The 22428-nt window shown below is 38.3% G+C and overlaps 1 protein-coding gene across 1 annotated transcript in view; it reads right to left on the reverse strand.

The window, feature by feature from the left end:
- LOC129724966 (fringe glycosyltransferase) overlaps window positions 1-22428 on the reverse strand; it is a 252940-nt gene that overhangs the window by 69942 nt on the left and 160570 nt on the right. The window lies entirely within an intron of this gene.

Below are 22428 nucleotides of genomic sequence, written 5' to 3' on the forward strand. Positions count from 1 at the left end.
AGGGGAAAGTAGGTAAAGACGGACACTGCGGGTAAGATGGACACTTTTAATATTTCACTAACTAGAATATATTATGATAGTTGAGTGATGCGAATACCTCTTTATAGTGTGTTAATGCTTTTGAGTTGCATTATCGGTTTTCAGCAAGCAAACTGTCAAATTTGTAAGTAAAACAAAGAATATTTTCGTGAACGCGCAATTTGATGTAATTTTTATTCCACGGAAAATAGTGAAATCCTCGTGAAACTTACGTGTTTTCATTCGCTCACAATAGTAAAGTGATTAATTAGTCTTTCTCGGTTTTCTAGTGAAGATCCAGCAGATTTTCGATGTTTCGATGAAGAGCTACGATCGTTTGAAAAATTTACAACCAGGTCGGGCAAGACGGACACACTAAGGGAGGGAAAGATGGACACACGGATTTTCCAAGAATTTTCACATGTAACATCTGTTGTGTACTACAGATGTTCACAAAGTACACCCGCGAGAGAAACCAGCAGATATTAATCACTTAGCAGTTAGAACAGGCCATATGGGCGGAGAATTTTCGCCTTCATCGAAACCCATCCTCTCAAACTGTTCACGTGATGTATAGATGGACTCTAATAACGTGGAGTAATGTATGGCCATCACTTAACACATAAATCAAAAGAATACTTAACGTACTACATCTTTTTGTGAGTGTCCACCTTTACCTTCGTAGTGTCCATCTTACCCACCCCAAGTGTCCGCCTTTCCCAACCATGTCAAAAAACAGCAATTTGTAGTCTCATTTTTGAAGACCCAAAACACATAAAACTTGGAGGAAGTTCACTAATACCAAAAATGATTATGAAAACAAATGACCTTAAGTTTTAATTTGTATGACTACTGCGATCTAGATAGGAATACCTAAGTAACTATTTAGATTAAACCTTAGGGTGTCCGTCTTTACCTACTTTCCCCTATCAACACGGATTTTTTTTTTATCGGTTTAGTGTCTTCGGCAAAGTTGTAGATAATAATTTTGTGTTTTAAAAAACAAAAATACATTGTAAAAAAATCGGAAAAAAAAATATTTTTTTCCAAAAAAGCTATAACATTCATAGTTTTTATTTTAGCAAGTTCGAACAAGCATCAATATTTAGCTAATATTGTGTGGTTTTCGTAAAAGCAATTCGCATTTTTAAAAAGAGAGTTTTTGAGGTGTTTAATTCATTATTATTTTGTAACTTTTTTTTTTTTAAAAAGGAAATTGATCAAACAACCATCAATGCAGTTGTCCTTTTGTAGTTGTAGGATTTTTAAACTTCTTATTAGCATGAACTTTTCGACGGTGTATTTTTGCGGAAAAAATTAATTATTATTTACAATTTTACCGAAGACGCCACACTGATCGAACAAGCTTTTGTACCTTAAAAAATATTTGTAATCATCGATACCTTTTTTACATATGCCCTTATCGAAAATAAGTCGAAATTCAGGAAATACAAAATCTCTAGCCTATAGTAACATTTGTGCAAAGTTTCAGCCAGATCAGAACTGCCGGTAAGCGCAAGTCAGTGCCATCTGTAATTTTGTCGGTTTTGAGTATGTATCGGATTTTGGCCTATCTTTGAGTGTATTTTCAGATGTACCGATTGTCCCATTATGAAAAGTAACCACAAGTCAGTCTCAGAGGAAAAATAAACGAAAGTCAGTCCCAATTAAAAAAAACATGCATAATAGGTACAATGCAATCGATGGGAAATGGAGCAGAGAAGTTTGATATAACCGTTTATATAAAAATAAGTTATGTAGTAACAATTATCCATTATTGGGATTATTTTTTAGTTTAAATTGGTGATGAATTTTGATGCAGCAATTTCCTGCTAATAAGAATTCAAGTCCATTTTTTCGTGGTTCGCTTCTTCGTGGATCTATCCAGAAAATCTTTAGTACCGAAAAAACATCCATCAGAATCCAGGGAATCGTTTCAAGATATCTCCAAAGGCGATGCTCGACCTCAAACGGATTTTGATCGTCTTGACATTTGTTGTCGGATGAACCAACTGCAGTCCCGGCTTAAGATTCTTCATCTAAATCCTCACCGGATGAGCCTTCATCGGTTCCGTACATCTCGAGATTTTTCAACGCCGACATTTTTTAAACTGTTCTTATGGACATACACTTCCGAGAGAAATGCTCAGTTAGAATCGTTGTCCTATGTTGCTTGGCATTGGTCTGAAGGATGTTGAAATGAAGATTCACGATTTATCGTTTCAGATTTAGGATAAAGAATTTATAATACTGAATTATTAAGTATTAAGCATTTGAGATTCGGGATTTAGGATTGTAGCACAAACTCGAAGCTTTATTAATTGAAACTTAAGAATCATGACTTAAGGCATACCAGTACAAGGCAACTATAACGAGCTAGTTATCATATGTTCAAATCCAGGCTTGGAAGAGGTTATTAGTGGCAGGAGTTTGCTACGAAGTTGACTCCAAGGGGAATCTCTATTTCACTCCTTGGGATTCAAACTTTTTCGTAGATTTTAAAAACATTGGATTCATTCCCTTTGGACTTTAAGTACCAAATACCAAATAGAATTTAGACTCTAGAATTTAGTATTCAGAATTAGGATTTTTGAAATGAGGTAACGAAATTGGGAATGATTTACGAGGATTTAAGACCTTAGGGTATTATTTTAGATAAAGCATTCGAATGTACTTTGAAATAGAGTTTTGCTTTCTGACTGGAGCTTATTATCGATTTTCTAATGCTTCAACCGTGAATCCTAATTAATCTTGAATTTGAAAATTTATGGTTGATCTTGGACATCGGTTTGGACCTGTTTTTTTTTAGAAACAGTTGTAATAATCATCATTTTGTAAAAAATTATTTCCTTTTCATCTTTTGTTTCTATTCATTTGGTTTCGGTCACGTTTGTTGTTTTTTTTTGTTGTTAAAAAGTGCCAAATAAAAAAAATAACAAGATTTGTTTTTTTTTATTTGCTCCTGTTTTTCTTTTTTAGCTTGATGATTTTAAATTTTAATTGCCGATTTTGTTGTTTAGGTAATCTTTTGTAGTTTTTATGAAAAAAATTTCGATTTTTAAAAAGTAAGCTTTTTTAGATAATTAATGTTTAATTTTTCTTTTAACTTTTTTTCAAAAAATAAACAACTTTTTTTAGAGTGTATATTTTTTTCGGAAAGAAAAAATTATTATCTACAACGTTGCCGAAGACGCCACACCGATCAAACAAACCATTTTGGCCCTAAAAATTTGTAATCATCAATACCTTCCCAAGAAAGCATATTTCAATAGCTTCTCCAAAAAGCATATTTCAATAGCTTCTCAAAAATGAGTCGTATTCCAAAAAATAGAACTAATAGACCAAAATGGCAGCCAAATTAAAGATGGTCGATTAAATTGGTTGCCCGTTTTTTTGTGGAATTGCTCAATAAAGAATAAGTAAAACATCATTTAATCCAGATATTGGCGGTTATCTCTCGTTGTCCTCTGTGTAAATATGTGTAGGTGAATTAGTACATTATTTTAATAAAAATCTTCAATAACTGAATAAATATAAGAGATAAAAATAAACATTCTTCGGTGAACTTGTGTGTTTTATTATAGTAAACAACATTGTAGAACATTGAAAATTTTTAGAAAATCCTAATTAAAAAGTAATATTAAAAAAGATTCTAAGGGGCATTTTAAAGGAAAACTTCACGATAGTTGATTTAAATTGGCAGATAGAAGTATAATGTCCTCGATAAAGATGTTTCTCATAAAATATGCTACAACTTTACGCAGTAAAGTAGCTTTTCACATTCAAAAATGAGAAAAATAAAATTCTTTTTTCACTTTTAGGTAGGTTAATTACAAAATTTTTACTTTCATAAAATGAAGAATAATTACCGAAACAATTCTGCTGAAGACACTGCGGCTCCAACATCAATTTTTTGAGTAAAAAGTAATTAGTGCATTATTTAAGTAAAAATCGTCAATAACCAAAGAAATATGGTAGATGAAAATGAGTTTCCTTCGAAGAAATTGTTTGTTTTATTATAGAAAACAATATTGTAGGACATTGGAAAATTGTAGAAAATCACTATAAAAAGTTAGAGTGAAAACAATAGATTTTTAGGAATGATCTATAGAAAATTCCCCAAAAGTCCATTTAAATAGGTAGATAGAAGTATGATGTCTTCAACAAAGTTGTTTTTTTTTAAATGTGGTTGCCGAATAAAGTGGGTTTTTGTATTAAAAAATTAGAAAGGTTTTCACTAATAAGTGGATTAATAACAAATTGGTATTGGAACAACTTTACTGAAGACACTGGGGCTCCAAAATCAATTTATTGGGTCAAAATAATTTCGTTCACCGTTTTGCAGCTTTGAAAACGGTGTGCGTCATATGTTCGAATTCTGGCTCAGAAAGACTGTTAGTATCAATAGCATTGTAGGTAAGCATTCTTGTTTAGGGATTCAGGCTCCAGAAATCATTATTTGAAGATTCAACATTTGAGATCTGGATTTGAAATGTTGACATAAAATCGAGGATTTAGGAATTGGGACTCGAAAGCATACAATGTTTTGATTACTACGAGAAAACCAATTTAAAGTTGACTACTTAGTGGTTTTCGAAGTGTTCAGTATAGGTACCACAGAGTATTAAACATCCAATTTCTTCCCCGCGAAACGATAAATAATTTTATGCATTGTGCACGGGCGCAGTGCAATTATCGAATATTCTATGGAAGCGATTCACTTCCATGCAGCTGTCCGATAAACGCCGTTTAAAACCTTTGATCCGAAATTTGAAATTTCGGCTTCCTATATAACAAATGATCCGAATTGCCATGTGTGATGCCCGTCATCAGCGACGGGAAATCTTACCACACAAAAATCCCCTTTGCCTTTGGTTCCCCGGGGTGAACAATCCCATTTGGTTTCCTTGTCCACCGGAAGAACAATTTAATGGCAATCAAAGTGCTATGGTCGGGTGTAATGGTTCCACTTTATTTCACATTTTCGGCGATTTTTTTTTTGCTGCGCTGTGCATCAATTTTTGCCAGCACCATCCCATGCGCCGGTGCCAAGAAGTGTTTACTCTTTCAAACGGGTAACAATCAAAAGCAGATTTGCCCCTTCCCGTTGCCGATCGTGACCATTCACCATGATCATTAAACTTGCAATAATAATAATTGAGTTAGTTTTAGTGGCTGTTGGCCTAAAGGCATTTGATGTATGATAATCTTAAGCACCGAAAAAATTGCTGTGAATTAGTCGGTCGACTAAATTAAAAAAGTTGCCATAAAATTGACTGGAATTGTAGCATTGTTGACTTTACCTAATTGCTTGAGCCAAGGTAGAGTAAAAATGAACTGGACCACAGAGGGAACATGTTGACGTGATGATGAAAATATTTATTATGAAAATAATCCCTGAAGCAACAGCTTCATGACATTAATTTAAAATTACTCGAGGAAATAATCTAAATACGCTCTAGGATACAATTATCTCCTGCACATGGTGAAACAGAACTTTTTGCAAGGCAAATGAAACTAGTGACATTAATGCAAAGCAAAAAAAAAGGAAGTTTCAAATTTCTCGCTGGTCATGTCTTGCATGTTTAATCATACTTTCCATCTAACCTACGTTGGCGCATTTTTATTCAGCAAAGTAAAGCACAAGATTCGTCGTTTTAATTGCAAAACACGCGCCCGGAAAAAGTGAACGCCATCTTTCAGCGTTTCTGCCTGCGCCCGAATGCAGCAGCCAATTAGGAGAGGAATTAATTAGGCTGGTGGTGGGCTTTGCTCGCACGAAAAGGAACCAGATTACCGAGTGCCGATATGTTCCTACGGGTCTCGTGGTGAAAGGCAACGGCGAAAAAATTGTATCATTTGCCCAAATGCAGATCGTTATAACAGCAAGGGGCATCTGGAGCAGGCCGGTTCTTCCACAGCGGCCGTGCCTTCGGAAATGGCTCAATTGGATGCGGGAAAAGGTTGATGAGGTGGTAAAATAAAACTTTCGTCCGAAGGATCTGGCTTCCAGTCCGTGGCGGTTATGGTGACTGAAAGCGATCGCAGGTGATCCCTCCGGATAAGATTTGAGAATTAATATTCATCTCAGTGACTACGGCAGGAATAAAGCCAGTGCGAAGTCTAGATTGCAAGCCAAACATGGAATAAAAACATCCCGCAGAGTATAAAATATTCATTTAATGACACCAGGACTATGTGATTGAAATTTTTATGATCCAAAAAAAAAGAAGAAAATAAACATATTGAGAAGGAGAACGGTAATCGCTTTGTAGCCCCAGCCAGCAGTGGGGATAATTGGACGAATGTCCGGTTGTTTTCGGTGCAGTTCGGCTGCAAATTGGTGCCATTCTAGTAGTGTGGGCGGGCACCCAATCTGCAGAGAAAATGCAAGATTCAATCGGAACGTCATGTCACCGAACCTGTCTCGGCGAGGTGAACAACACTCGGATGATTATTGTCCAAAGTAAACGGCTCAATTTTTTCGATATTTTACCGGTTTCTGCCAAACTTCTCCAAATGTTTCAGTTTTTAAGCTGATTTGAGATCAGCAGTACTCGAGTTTGAAATATTGACTGAACTGGTGAAAAGAAATAAGATCACATCTGGCGGTTCCCGTTGTCGGGTTGCAGAGATCCTATCTGTGCCTACGTACTCAATTTACACCATATTCCTGTTTCCGAAGGTTTGGTTTTACTTGCCGAAGAAAGGCAATAACTTCGCTTTGAAAGTATATTGCATTGCAAAGTAAGTAATCCAACATTTCAGCCTAAAATTCACTTGCGATTAGTTTTTTATTCTCTTTTTTATTTATTTTATGGACAATATGTGGAAATTCAAGAGTTGTAAATATTACATAGTGCATCAGGATATTTTTGAAAATTTATTTATTCAATAATAAGAACGTAATTTCTGCAGCACTAAAAAATAATAAATAATTCTTACTTTAAAAAATATTGAACAAGGTAAATTATTTGAGAAAAAAAAACTGCAGATCCTACTGATAAAATAACGAAAACATGTTAGTGTCAGAGTGTACAGAAAGATGAACAGAAAAGTCATAGAGAAGTGAAAAAAATTCAATAAAACATTCTTTAAAATTTTAACTAAATAATCATTTTCTCTCAGTGTTGTTTTAAACACGTGATAAACTTTAATTTGATTTTTATGTTTGAATCATAGAAAGTAGTTTTTACAAATACTAAAAATGTGACAACTCTGAAGTGAGACTCGTTTCCACTGGTAGTATTTCATTAAAGAATCCGTATAACGTTGATGTATAACCAAAATTCCTTTCACCTCCAGGTGGATTAGCTTGCTTTTTTTGTTCCATTTCCTCCACGAAATACTGCCAAGTATACTATCAATCGTCTTTCGATGGATAATTTTTTGTCGAAGCAAAAACATTCCACTCCTGAATAAGCTTAATCGAGATGTGCGCTGGGTTAAGCCTCCGAACTCATAAATTATGCTTCGACAGGCGGAGCACTGTGTGGCAGGTCGGCTGGGATGCACCGGACCAACAGCCGCAGGAGTGCACCCTAACAATAAAAAGACATTGGCACATAAAACAAGAAGCCGGCGTACGCAGGTGACCATTAAGGTTTGTTCGATTTGCAGTATCCCGTAAAACGCTCTCGAACACGCATCGCGCATAGCGAAGGGACACTGGCACCGGTTATGAAGAAGCAAAAAAAAAAACGCTATAACTTTTTATGATAGCTTTTCTGAAACAAGTGTTGTTGGTCGCCGCTGGAGGGGCCACTTCCTTTCTTGGATGGGGGGATGGATGTACAGTTTTTCATCATTCTTTGGAATGAAGAAAGGAGCCAAGGTATGTACAGGCTTATTGCAGCATTTGTTACGTTAAAATTGTATGTTTTCAGAGATTTAAAAAGCCGTAATTTTCGAAGTTATAGCATTTCATCATAGCAATATTTGGGTTAAATCATTTGCAATTCGCTGTCGCAATCTGCTGGATAATTTATCTTTTTATTAGACAGCAAATAAATCCGTTTTCACTTCAAAGTTCGTTTGTTCGAAACTAATTTAATTCGAATTCGGCTCCCGTACCGGAACGTTGCGACGGGAACGTCTAAAAGATAAAAAAAAAATCGTCATTATTCAGTGAAAAACCGGAGGCAGTTCACTGTTGCATCAATTGTGCACGTCCGAGGGGTCTCTGTTTTACCGGTCCCGAGAATTTCATACAGGAAAGCTGGCGCGGAAATCTGCGTAGCACTGAGGCTACTGCTCTAAGCACTCCACTGAACCGATCGAACGAGTTCATTTGCTGTCGATGGCAAGATTTATTGCAATGGTACGATCCGGCCCCACATTGGCTGCACACACAAATCGGGTGTGTACTGCGGGACTTAGTAATTTAACACCTGAGTTGATGCTGCCTTCAACCGAAGAGTTGGAAAAGAACGGTCTCTCGCCGCCTCGGTGGTTTGCCTGCAAGGGTCGAAACCGCGATAGATAAACCTGAAGATGTGCAGCGAGGTGACGGTGAACTAATAAATCGTAAATCTGGCCCCGCCACGGTCATCGCCCTTTTCGATCCCGGCGTAGATCCTGCCCTTGCTGCAGTTTCCCGTTGTGGTTAATATTTTCCTAAAGGTACTTACCTCCTAATCGAAATTGAGCTACTTTCGGATACCGGTGATGTGGTGAGATGAAATGTGAACAACTTACCTGGAAGAGAGAATAAAGAAGAAGCAAAACACAAGATTGGATTAGGTTCACCAAATGAGGGAACAAGCGGTAATATTATCATTTAGAGCATGGTGTGCATAAATTAATCGTACATTTATGATGATAAATTAGCTTCGCATTGGTTCCGTAACCGGTGCTATTAGCGTTAAACTGAAAAATGGTTCGCTGCACCGTTTCAACTGTTGCCCTTTGTGGGGCTTCGCGCAGGAATTGCGTCCAGCGGAGACGATGTGCGTCAGTGAGAGGATACTTGGATCACAATTTTCCTCCGTCTTTTCTAGATTGCTCCGGTGTAGTACACGAGGATAACTTTTCTGTGGTCGGCCGGTATAGATTCTGGTCGGTGTTGTTGGTACAGTGCACCCGATGTACACGATTGCCGTTAAATAGAGTGCACGAGAAATATGGATGAGCAGCAGACCACCCGGGACTGCGTTTAGATTGTTCCTTGCGGGACATTCGATAAAAATCTGCAATTATTTTTCATGTGGCGTTAGTCTGTCGACTGTTTAGTAATAATTTGTCAATCATTGAAGTTATTCGGTTACTATTTTGGAATGTTTACTTCGAGTAACCGACATTTTTTGCTTACGTACAACGCTCAAAGCGCTTAAATTTCTCTTTATGGCATTCCCACTGTATCGGGAATGAACTTTAGAGTGTTTTTGCTTCCCATTCAGCGAACAATTCGTAAATTTATTCAATGTATCAACCCGGACAATGCGCTGACCTGGCCAGAGCACTTGAGAACGTTCGCCCCTCGTCAATTGCCGGAAAAAGTAAACAAGTTTCAATCAATCAAAGAAGAAAAAATCTTGATCTCATTTCTTCCTCCGTTTATTTTTCTTCTTCTCCGCCGAGGTCCAGGTCGCAGCTTAAATCCGCCGCGGCGGAGCATAATGATTTCTTTTCATAATTACCAGAGCACCGGTCATCGCGGTCGCAGAAAACAGAGAGAACATTCACCAGACCTTAATTGCACTCTCGATCCTAGCTCAAGTGGAATTTTATAGCTGAGAATCGGATTCTATGCGATCTCTAGCACCATCGAAAGACCTCCAGCGTAAACAAAAACATGATCACTCATTCTCTCACTACACTTACATTCATCTCGTTCTCTCTTTCTCTCCCTCTCACGCTCGTTAGTTGTTTTGGTTGTTTGTTCAAGCCCTCGGCCAGCACAGATCCCGGGTGGGTTCACGGTCCAGAACAAACAAACCCGTACAAACCTAGATCAGTGTGTTCTCACATTCGTTGCCTCTTGATAAACGTTACCTGATGTGGCGCAATTCAGCCACAACCGTTGTTACAATTTTTGGACCCACTTGACCGCCGAACAACCCCGGATCACCACAATCCAGAATCGAAGCGTCTTTCAACGGTTCTCCACACTCTTGCCACTGTGGCTGTATCATCCCAGCCAGACCATGAAACTGTTGAATATTTATAGCGACTTCGAGTCGCCGAATTTGCATAAATTGCGGAAAAATAGCCGAAAATGTCCGGGTGGAAGAGGTATCATTACGGTCGGAACAAGAATAACAGGAAAATTAAAGACATACGTATCGTTTTAAAATGATCTGCATAGTCGTATATATATTGCATCGGCTTTCGAATGCGATTGATCGTTTCCAGGAATGTTTCGGTACAAGGTATCGATTGGGGAAGCGACCCTCTCTCGAATCTACTGCAGTGGAGCGAGAAAAAACAACCGTCCGATTCCAAATGAATGACAATCATCAAATTAAGACAAGAATCAAATTCGGCACGACTCGGCAGCAGCAGCAGCAGCTAGTGTATGTTTTTATCTGTAGGGTATAAATTTAAATTTGATGGATCGATAAAATGTGGGAGCGTCTCGCGAAAAGATTCTGCATAAATACGGTCTGATTTAATTATTTCGCCAAAGATGGTGTTTTCCTTGGGAAAGTTTATTTTCAGAGCGATTCGAATGTAGTCTGAGGCTGGGGATCTTCTGCAAATTACATACTGATGATTTCTATCAGTAAGTATACCAAGTATACTTGAAACTAAAATTATGTAAGACTATGCGTACGGAATATTTGGAATCAAATAACCTTGCATGCTCCATGATGTTATAAAAACTAAAAAAGATTACCTAAACAATGAAACAATGATTTTTTTTTCAAAAAATTATAACTTTTTTCCCTGATTTCTCCATGACCAAACTGGTTTTATTGTTTAGGTAATCTTTTGTAATTTTTACAAAAAAAAATCAGATTTGTTAAAAATGAGCTTCTTTAGATAAATAATTTTTAATTTTTATTTCATTTATATTTTTTAGAGTGTTTATTTTTTTCGAAAGACTAAATTGTTATCTACAATTTTGCCGAGGACGTCATACTGATCAAGCAAACCGTTTTGGCCTTAAAAATATTTGTCCTGTTCCGAAAAATTAAACCAATTGCACAAAATGGCATTTTTTGACTTTAGAAACGTCCATGCAAAGTTTCAGCCAAATCGAAAATGACAATTAAAAAAAATATTACAACTGGAACATTTTTTGTGGAACTGCCTGATCTTTTTTGATAACGCCCGGGTGTTTTCTGTATTCCGCACTTCTATTACTAGCATTATCACTATTGAGAGCAAGTGACATGATTATTATAATTCGTGCTTGTGTGTATGTTTTTTCACCCTTCTTTTTTTACGCTTACTACTCCGAGCATCGCTGCTTCCGGTTAAAATTACATTTCCAAATTACAATTCCCTAGAGAGGTTTCCTAATTGAACCAGTAAGATAAAAACGATTACTGGCTTGCAAAAATATATTGAAATAGATGTATTGATCAGTAAAGAGTTTTGCAATAAGAACGCTACAAAAATAGTCCAATAGAGACAGCAAACGACGTCATATTTTTTCTCGCTCTCTTATCCTATCTCTTGAGTTAAGTTTGCCATTTCATAATGAAAAGATACACGATCGAACAACGAGTCGAGATTATTAAAATTTTCTACCGAAATTCGGAGTTAGTGCACAGTGGGGCGACTCCATACAAATGTTGGCCAAGCAAAAAAATGTCTTAAAATTATATAAAATACATGGTTTTTATATAATTTTGGGACGCTGAGTCCGAATTTGATATTATTTTTGCATGAAAATGCGTATTTTTGATGCCAGGGGAATTTTCATGTTTTTTATATATATTATATGAGGAAAACTTTACGTCGGTTTCAATATTTTGGAAGACGAAATGCATGATGCTTGAAAGACTTTCATATGTCATAAAAAACATAAAAATATTATTCAGTTATTGAGAAAATAAAAAAAAAATCAATTAAAAATATGCTTTGTGATGAAAATTACTTATGACTTGTTTTTTCAAAGTGACTATGTTACAATGCGTCTATTTATCGCATTCTTCTTTTCATTCACTTCTACCTTTATCTTCATTTTTGTATTCATTTTTAATACAGTTTTAATATCTTTAAAGAGAGTTTTCAAATTGCAGTTACTAACGTCAAAATGATAATTCCCTAGTTCCTCTGCAGAAATTAGCAGGCGAGTTCTTATGTCATGGTTTGTGTTTACACGATTGTTTTTACATTCGACTGGTATGATACAAACTTAAAACATGATTTTGGTACTCAGTGCTGGTGATCCTAAACATAAACAATGATTAGTTTTTGATACTGCGTTAAATATCAGAATATTGATGAGTTAAACTTGTAAATATGAAAACAGTGTGATTAATCATTCTGAGACATGTTTGAAAACATTGTTATTATCAGACGAATACAAGTTATTTGTTATTCTGTTGACTGTTTGCAGTGTACAACTTAAATTTACATTTTTAAAATCCGTCATGTGCCGAACACTCGTTGTTTCTCTACGAAAGAAGGGTACTCTGCGCAACTCTGCGCAGGATCGGACAATTGGACGCAGGAGATGCAATTGGAAGCATTGTTTCCAAGCTATTTTTTAAAACTAGTGCCAAAAGTGCCAAACCCTGCCGTATAAACTTTAAACGCTGTTTCATGCAACAAATACGTAATTTTTTGATTCCGCCTAGTTTTTTTGAGTATTACAATGAGATTATACATTATCCAATAATGAGGATTTATTCTCCACTATTTTACATATAACTTTCCCTTAGACGTCATCAAGATTCAAGTTACCCTTGATTCTCCAGCAAATTTCGCAACATTGCATTTTTTTCAAGAAAAACGTTAAAAAACACTGATTCAGTACACTTTTAAAAATCATAGAAAATTCAAATTTTATCATAATGCTCTAAAAATCTGGATTCTGAGACTTCAACAGTATACAACTATAGGAAAAATATAATTGAAACGAAATTCGCATTTTCAATTTTGGGTCGATGGCCAGTGAGGCCTCAACTTTAAGAGAGCTACGACCAATTTATGGTCGTCATAATCGTCCTGCCAGATCAATAATTGAGTGTCTAGTGAAAAAAATATGAATCCACAGACACAGTAGTTTTTCGGCAAATGAGTATATTTTAATATCAAATTTGATAATTTTATCGTGTTCCTGAGAAAATTTTAAACGAAAAACACTTAAGCACTTAGTGTATTTTCAGTTAAACTCTAGTTACAGCATTTTTAAGACAAAAAGTCAAATTTTCTGTGGTTTTAGCAGTTTTCTTTTGCGATTTTTTTTTCATAACTTCAGATATGACAATGTGTGCAGTAGGGAAAGCGAAATATAAGCGAACTGGAAATATGATACAGATTCGGAAAAATACACCGCATCCCGTTGTCGCTTTCCCTACTGTTGTCTGCTTAATAAACTTGAATATTAACGGGTAAAATCCGTTGTTAAAAATAGAAATTTAGTTCGAAAAACTTCAGATATATCAATGGAAATTGTAGAAATTTTGTTTTGAAGAAAATTAGTCAAGGAATCCAAATAACAGGAGAGTTGTGTGCAAAGCCACGACCGCAAGGTTGGAGTAGAATACTTTTATAAGAAAGATAACCCGGCTGCTTGCGTGTCAGTCATTTTTTCTAGTAAATAAACGTTGACTAATCAGATCAATCGACTTTCGCGCTTCAACAAGGATTGACCATTTTTAATAATATAGTAAGTTGCTTGTCATGGTTGGGGCTTGACAATTTTCAAGTTTTGAGATGAAATTTTTTTGGATGTCGTGCTCATGACTAAACGAAAAGATAATTCAGTACGTTCTGAGACACGGATAGAAAGTAAAATTTATAACTTTTACAAATTTAAAAATGTGAATTGAGCCGTTGAGAGCAATAGTGGTACATGTGCCATTAAGTGAATTTTTCAGGAGACGCGATAAACGAAAACACTCAAATAGTAAATTATTTTCAACAATTTTTTCCAACATAACTGCACTAAATCATTGCTGGAAAGGTTTCAAAAGACAGTATATGAAAACATAACGAGTACTGGTTGAGAAACTTACCCAAACTTTAATGGAAAAACATGTACCACTTTTGTTCTATAGGAAAAATAATGACAACCAAAAAACGTTGAGAGCAAAAGTGGTACATGTCCAGTGAGCATGAAGGATGCATTATAGCTCTCTAATCTTAGGACATAGAACATCAATGTCTTCAGCAGAGTTGTCTAAGCTATTGAGTACTATAGAACAATGATCTGTTTGTTAAGGAATTCTGCCTCTTCGTGGCGCTAGTGTATATGTATTTGGTAACAGCATACGAGTTGATACTGAAATAGGTAAAATGCTTTTTGTTACAAAATAGCGCCACGTAGTGAGAAAATTCCAAAGCAGACAGATCTTCATCTGAAAGTACTCAATCACTTGACCAACTTTGCTGAAGACATGTTTGTTTTATATCCTAAGATCCTCGACTTACAATTCATCTAACATGCACAGACTGGACATGTACCACTTCTGCTCTCAACGAAATGGTGATTATGTTAATTACCAAAAATTGTGTTGGCTATAACCACATAGGGGGAACTGCTAACAAAAATTGATTCAAAAACTGGCCCCTTTTACAACCTATGAAAGTGGTATAACTAGTATAACGGGGCATCGATCTGTCAATTTTAATTGTGACAAAAAAACTCACACGCAGCACTTGTTCCTGTTAGAGCATCTTCAGCGGTCTATTTTTGTAACAACTTTATACTAGATTTAACCAGCGAAACTTAAAAAGAACCTACTAATATAGACCAACTTTGCGTTCTCTGCACTGGTGTTGTATATTTTGTTGTTTACAAACAGCAGATACCCTGTGAATGATTCAATACCCCATGCTATTAGTTTCCCATGAGACTTGTTATAAAACGCACTCAATATTCAACAAACGGAAATTCGATAGTTTTTACATACATTAAGGGATTACTTTGGCAAGCCACTTTATATCCACGAGACTTAATGGATTTGATGGTTTAAGCCAAACGTCAGAGACATTTTTCAGGATGGATTAGTATAATCGAAAAATTTCTGCTGCAATACGGCTTCGAAGGTAAGCGAAAAATATTTGATCGCGTAAATAATCGTCTTTCGTTTTCGTTTCATCAATCTCGTCGAATATTGCAGTTCTTTAAACTTGAGTTCGTTTTTGAGAATATTGTAACAAGTCTGCATTTTAACGTTTTCAGTTCAGTATCTTCGGGGAACACGCAAAACGCTTATATTGAAATAGCTAAAAATGTAATATTCAATTAGAATATGACATTTTACCCACCCGCAATTGGTGGTAGCGTGCAAGGATTTTAGAACGATTTATTTCAAATTTTAGATCAAAAAGTGACAAAAATAGATCAAAACGTATACGAGTTTCAAAGTTTTTTCAGGAGTGACATTGCGCAGCTCGATTCAAACGATTTTTTTTATTCGCTAACCTAACATAACGCTCATCAGTGATAATTTATTTTTGTACGAGTTACTCGAAACAAGATGCGCAATGTCACCCCAGTTCAGATCTGGTACCTATAAAACAAAATTTGCAATAGTGGTGCCTTAGTGAATTTGAGTTTGTTCCAAAAAAAATAGAACAAAACATCGATTTGCACCACCGCTGTAGATGCCCTTATACTTGTCTTTTGGAGTTGATCGTTCAAGGGCAGTGTTCCTCACAATATTTTTTTGAAAACTGCAAGAATATTGTTTGAGTTTTACAGTTTTTATTTCAACAAAAAGAAATGTTTCCAAACATAAGTACATCACTAATGTCGTTTTATATTTTGTGGGTACAACTTTTCTGTACATGCAGTGTTCGCGAACCACTCTAGAAAAGCTGCTGTCAAATTTATCATATGTTCAGATTTTAACGAAAAATGGAGTTTTTTGAACTGACAGTGAACGGTGGTGGTTGTTCCTAACAGTAGAAGATGAATAACCACCTTTAAAAGCGATGAATCAACCGAACGAGAATCAAAACAAACCATTGTTGACAATATTCGACTGGCAGTATTGGTGGTTTTCTTCTTTGTGCGGGTGTACTCAGATGCGGGAAACGTGAACAAAATGAGCTATACTAAAATTTAAAACAAACCAGTTCTTGTACAAAATGTGCAATAGTGTGAGCTATACGCAAAAAAGTAAAACGATATACCTTAGTACTTAGCATTTCGTGGAATTCATCAATATAACCCAATAAACCGGTGCACCCGATGCAAAATCTTTGAGAGTTCCTAAGCTAATTTTACAGTAATATGTCTGGTGATCAGGCGGAATAATTTCTGATTTTGCAAGACTTGTTTCGACTTAGACGTTAGTAAGTTATCTCTTAACTCCATATTTTTGGACATTTATACAGTAGTTCTATAAGCTATGAAGCACCCAATTAGGATACATTACTTCAGCTTAACCTCTTAAACGATTACAAGTAGTTTATAATCCTGATACAGTAAACGTCATCTGCTACAAGAGACAGTCATCATTATTGGTTTTGAGCTATCGGTTAAGTATGAGTTATTCTGTGAATCTGGTGGCACTGCTTGCAACTTGAATAATATTCCAGTAGTGCTTGAAGGCATCAATCATCTGAGGGGTGCAAAAATTGATTTTTTTTTCAGCTTTTCAATGAAATAATTTTGCTAAAAAATGTTTCCATAAATTGATTGATTAATCATCAAAATCCTGCCGAAAATAGAATACTGATTTTAGATTTTTGTACCGCTTGTGGTATGATGTTGAAATAAAATAAAGGGTTATGTTCTTGGAAACTCTAGTACCATCGAAGAATATATATGTTTGTAAATTGAGATTTTATTCGAAAACCGAAATTCTTATTCTCCAATAAATTTATTTTGATAAGTAAATTTAGTGAGCACAGATAATGTTAGGAGATTAAAATCTAAGATGTATTTAATGCATGAATATGTTCACGCTTCTGTTGTTGTTTCTACGGCTGACGCGTGAAATTCATTAAGTTCGAAAAGGTCTACAACCGTGTTATGTGTGAACATCGCTGTATCATTCAAAACCTTTAAAACATACTAGGCTTAAAGTATTCTTTATTTTATTCAGTGTGGTTTACTGTTTTCTACCACATGTTAACCCAAAAATGGGTGTTTCGACAGGTTTTTTTTCATTTTTCAAAAAGATGCAAATGTTCCTTCCATTTAGTCATGGTTATCCCGAAAATGTAACTCCAAGTTGCTATAAGTACCTACATACCATCATTTCGTATATAAGTACATACTATACCGCACCCGTAATAAAACTAAAAGATTTTGGCTTTTTATCCAACAGAAGCAGTCAGGTCTGGTGACTGTTCTGTATGAACAGTATGAACAAGTGTACAGTATATACTAGCCTTATCAACAACTGCTCGACTTTAGGTTCTTTTTTAAATTTTCACTTAATGTTGTAAAAACTTGGTTGGCAAATGGCTGGACACGTGTAACTTGAGACCCTAATGTGGCCATTCACCTCTGTCTAGCAACTCCTATCCCAACCTCCACGTGGTGCCGACCGGAATACGAGTAACCTTAGCGGAGATCGGGTAACCAACCCCGGTGGAAACTATGGTCGTATGCTGACTGGGAAGGGGGTCGCACGCGGCTGTATCCCCATAGGGGCGGCGTACAACAGCGTCTGACCCGGAGCGGGCGGCTGGATTATGGAATGCTGTATCCCGCGAGCTACACCTAAGATGGCAGCCCCATCAGCAGGATGTAGGTATCGCGACCCTGGTAAGGTAGCATACCGAAACCTTTCATCAACCACGAACAACGATTTTAGAAATACGGAACGGATCAATCGGCAAAGACCTAGGCTACGAACACGGAAAAAGATTAAGGTAAACGATTGGAAATTGGGTACTTGGAACGTCCGATCTCTCAATGAACCGGCGCGGGCTGGCTTGCTTGCTCGAGAACTACAGCGGCAGGGAGTCGAAATCGCAGCGATTCAGGAGGTTCGGTGGCCAAATTCCGGAGAAAGGGAATTCCGTGCAGTAGACCCTATTGCACGCACTTCTTTCAAGTACCACATCTACTACAGTGGCGGCAAAGCAGCGGAACGGGGCGTCGGTTTCGTAGTGCTGGGAAATCAGAAAACAAGAGTCATCCGGTGGAGGCCCGTAGATGACCGTATATGCGTGTTGAGGATTAAGGGCAAATTCTTCAACTACAGTTTAATCAACACCTACGCAAACGCAAACGTACAGGTTGGGAGGGAGGAATTCTTCCGTCCGGTCATTGGAAGGCATAGCCTCCACTCGTCAACCAATGAAAACGGCCTGAGGCTGATAAACTTTGCCGCGGCCAGAGGAATGGCCATATGTAGCTCCTTTTTTCCACGTTTGAATATTCGGAAACACACCTGGAGGCATCCAAATGAAGAAGCCTGCTCCCAGATCGATCACGTACTGATTGACGGTCGGCACTTTTCGGATGTTACTAATGTTAGGTCTTTTCGGGGACCAAACATTGACTCTGACCATTATCTCGTCGTTTGTAAGATCCGCGCAAGGTTGTCGAACGTGCTGGAATCTCGCACAGATAGGACGACGCGTTTCAACATTCAGCGGTTGAAAGCTGATGGCGTGGCAGCAGAATACGCCAGAGAGCTGGATCAACGGATCGCAGAACAGCAGGAGGAAGGAGTGAAAGACATAAATGGGCTGTGGAGCAGTATTCATGGCGCCATCGAAACGACTGCGAGAGAGGTGGTAGGTACGACGCGTGGAAGGCAGCCTAACGGCTGGTTCGATGCCGAGTGCCAGAGAGCGACAGCTGAGAAGAACCGTGCCAGGAGCCGCATGCTCACTGCGGCTACGCGTCAGAACAAAGAGAGGTACAGGGTGTCAAGCGCTGCTGAAAATAGAACCCACCGTCGGAAGAAGCGCGAGTACAAGGAGCAGAAGACAGCTATGCTCAAAACGACGTGCGGAGATTCTATAGAACTGTCAACAGAGTCAGAAGCAGGAATTTCCCGGTGCCGGTCATGTGTAATGACAAGGACGGCAACCTGCTTACTGATAAACCGACGGTTTCAGCCAGGTGGAAGGAGCATTTTCAGGCGCTATTGAACGTAGAGGAGCCGGATGAGCAGAGCAGGAACAGGATGACGATTATGAGTGACGAACAAGCTGTGGAGCCACCAACACAGGAGGAGGTGAAAAAGGCGATTAGTGAGCTGAAAAACGGCAAGGCCGCTGGGAAGGACGGTATCCCGGTCGAACTTCTAAAAGCGGGAAGCGAGCGGCTGTACTATGCGGTCCACCAGATAATACTGAGAATCTGGGCGGACGAACAAATGCCGAACGACTGGTTGGAAGGCCTCATATGCCCTATCTATAAGAAGGGCCATCGATTGAATTGTGGCAACTATCGAGGAATAACGTTGCTCAACTCCGCATATAAAGTGCTCTCCCGTATCCTGTTCTTCAGATTGAGACCGCTAGCGGAATCCTTTGTTGGCGAATACCAGGCTGGTTTCCGACAAGGGCGTTCCACGACGGATCAAATTTTTATCCTGCGACAGATCCTCGATAAGTTCCGGGAGTACAACTTATCGACTCACCATCTTTTTGTGGACTTCAGGGCGGCATACGACTCAGTGAAAAGAAACGAGCTGTGGCAGATCATGCTGGAACACGGTTTCCCTGCGAAACTAATAAAGCTGAGTCGTATGAAAATGGAGGGATCAAAATCGTGCGTGCGGATAGCTGGCGAGACATCAGCCCCGTTCGTAACGTTGGATGGACTGAAGCAGGGGGATGCGCTCTCCAACCTACTGTTTAACATCGCTCTTGAGGGTGCAGTACGAAGAGCAAACGTCGAAAGAAACGGTACGATCATCACAAAATCTCACATGCTTATTGGCTTTGCGGACGACGTCGATATCATCGGTATCAACCGTAAGGCCGTGGAGGAGGCCTTCGTACCTTTTAAGAGATAAGCAGCGAGATTGGGACTTGTCATTAACTCTGCCAAAACGAAGTACATGGTAGCTGGCAGAGAGGGTGGGAGTCCTCGTGGTGTTGGTGCTGAGGTGGAGATAGATGGGGAACGATTTGAAAAGGTTGACGAATTCGTTGATCTTGGTACGCTTGTGACATGTGACAACGATATGAGCCGTGAAGTGAAACGACGAGTTGCAGCTGCGAACAGGGCTTTTTACGGTCTGCGTAACCAGCTAAGGTCCCGTAGTTTGCAAACTCGCACAAAACTAGCGCTGTATAGGACGCTGATACTCCCGGTGGCCCTTTACGGACATGAAGCATGGACGCTGAAGGAAGCTGATCGACGAGTGCTCGGAGTTTTCGAGCGTAAAGTTCTGCGATCGATACTTGGCGGTAAACTGGAAGATGGAGTGTGGCGCAGACGCATGAATCACGAGTTGTACCAGGTATACAAACATGCTGATATAGTGAAGGTAATACAGCGGGACAGGCTTCAGTGGGCTGGTCATGTAGCCAGGATGCCTGACGAGAGAGCCGCCAAAACTATCTTCAGTAGAGAACCAGGAAGAGGCCGTCGACTCCGTGGTAGGCCTCGCACGCGGTGGAAGAAGATGCACGATCTGCTGGTGTACGGGGAGACTGGAGAACGGCTGCTCAAGACAGAAGAAGATGGACATCTCTAATTCGTTTGGCCCTGGACCGGTGAACCGGTTAGCCAAAAAAAGTAAATGTAAAGTAAGTTGTAAAAACTTAGAGAAGTAAAAATGCTATTGCATCGTTGTATAGCCCCTCGGTAATATTAATGCTGGTATAAAAAATTTGACATTTCGATGCCCCACTATACCACAGAGAAAAGTTCAGCTGGACCCAATTTTTTTCATCCAGTTCCCCCTTTGTGCTATAACTTTGGTTTATGTTATCAGATCTCGGTTTTTCTTGGATATTCTAGTACATTATTGCGTTTTGCATCAATTTATGCAAAAAACCCAAAAAGTGTAAAAATGGCACATGTACCACTTTTGCTCTCAACGGCTCAATTAACTCATTAGAAAATATTAACTCTTCAAACAAGTTTTTATTTCATCCTGAAAAGGACAATTTGTTGTTCATTTTAGTATCGGATAAGATGCCGATCACATCTTTGCGTTATCACTGACCGTGTGAATTAAATATTCCTTGTGATAAAATAAACAGTGAAAAGCTGATTTAACACTCAAAACTAGACGGCTCACGTGTTGTCAAAATGAGTCAACTTTTTATTGAATGCATTTATTAGTGCCCACTATCGCACAGAGACTGCATTTCGCTGAAGAGCCTCACTGCATCAGCCGCTATCGATGCTGAGATCCGCTGCAACTAGTGCGCTATCCATAGCCATGCCACAGTTGTGGCCGCGGTACGCTGCCATTAGTATCCACTGTCCCGGCATCAGCTGGCCCAGCTGCTATCGTTGCTGGAATCCGCTGCAACTAGTGCGCTATCCATTGCTACGCCACAGCTGTTGCCGCTCTCCGCCATCGCTGGTATCCACTACACTGCTAGTGCTGCTGCTAATGGAGGACGACTGCTGTTGTCGCTGTCTAGAACTATTATGAGCGGCTTCGGCTGAAACAGGCCAAATAGCATGTTTTAAATTGCAAGGTATATGATTCTGTCGACCGTGCTTGGGGGCCGTTCCTAAACCACGTGATCATAAAGAGGGGGACGGGGGGGTTTGTCAAAAGACCACGAAAGACCACGCACGGGGGTGGGGGAGTTGACGAAATGACCACGTGGTCTTTTTCTGACTTATAATTTATCGTTGCCACTTAGTCAAGAATGAAGCTTTTGAATTTCAGAAATATGAATTTAGGTACTAAAAGTATAACAATGAAAATGTTAAAAAATTAAACGAATTTTCGGCATTTGACAAATAAAAAGACCACGTGGTTAAAGTCGCAAGGGGGGAGGGGGTTGGCCAAAAGACCACGAAATATACGAGGGGTATAAAAAGTGATCAAAATATCACCACGTGGTTTAGGAACGGCCCCTTGGGAAGCAATCATATAACGACCAATCAGAGGTCGAATTTTTCGTTTTGACAAGGCTTGACTATTTTCAATAGTACAATAGTGTGAATAATAAAATTCCAATTATATTCTTTTGAGAAGAATCTTAGAAGATTTTCCAATTTATTGCTGCAAGAACGAAGGAAATCCATCGAATAATAACCGATTTATTAGCATTTGAAATTGGACATATTTTTCACTTTTTTCGGTTTTAGATTTTCATTTCACATCCCTTTGTAGCCGAATTTCCTGAGAGAAGTATTCTACTTCAAAAAATATCAATTTTGAGTGTCAGTGTTGT

This window comes from Wyeomyia smithii, chromosome 2 (assembly GCF_029784165.1).
Source record: "Wyeomyia smithii strain HCP4-BCI-WySm-NY-G18 chromosome 2, ASM2978416v1, whole genome shotgun sequence".
Taxonomy (NCBI): domain Eukaryota; kingdom Metazoa; phylum Arthropoda; class Insecta; order Diptera; family Culicidae; genus Wyeomyia; species Wyeomyia smithii.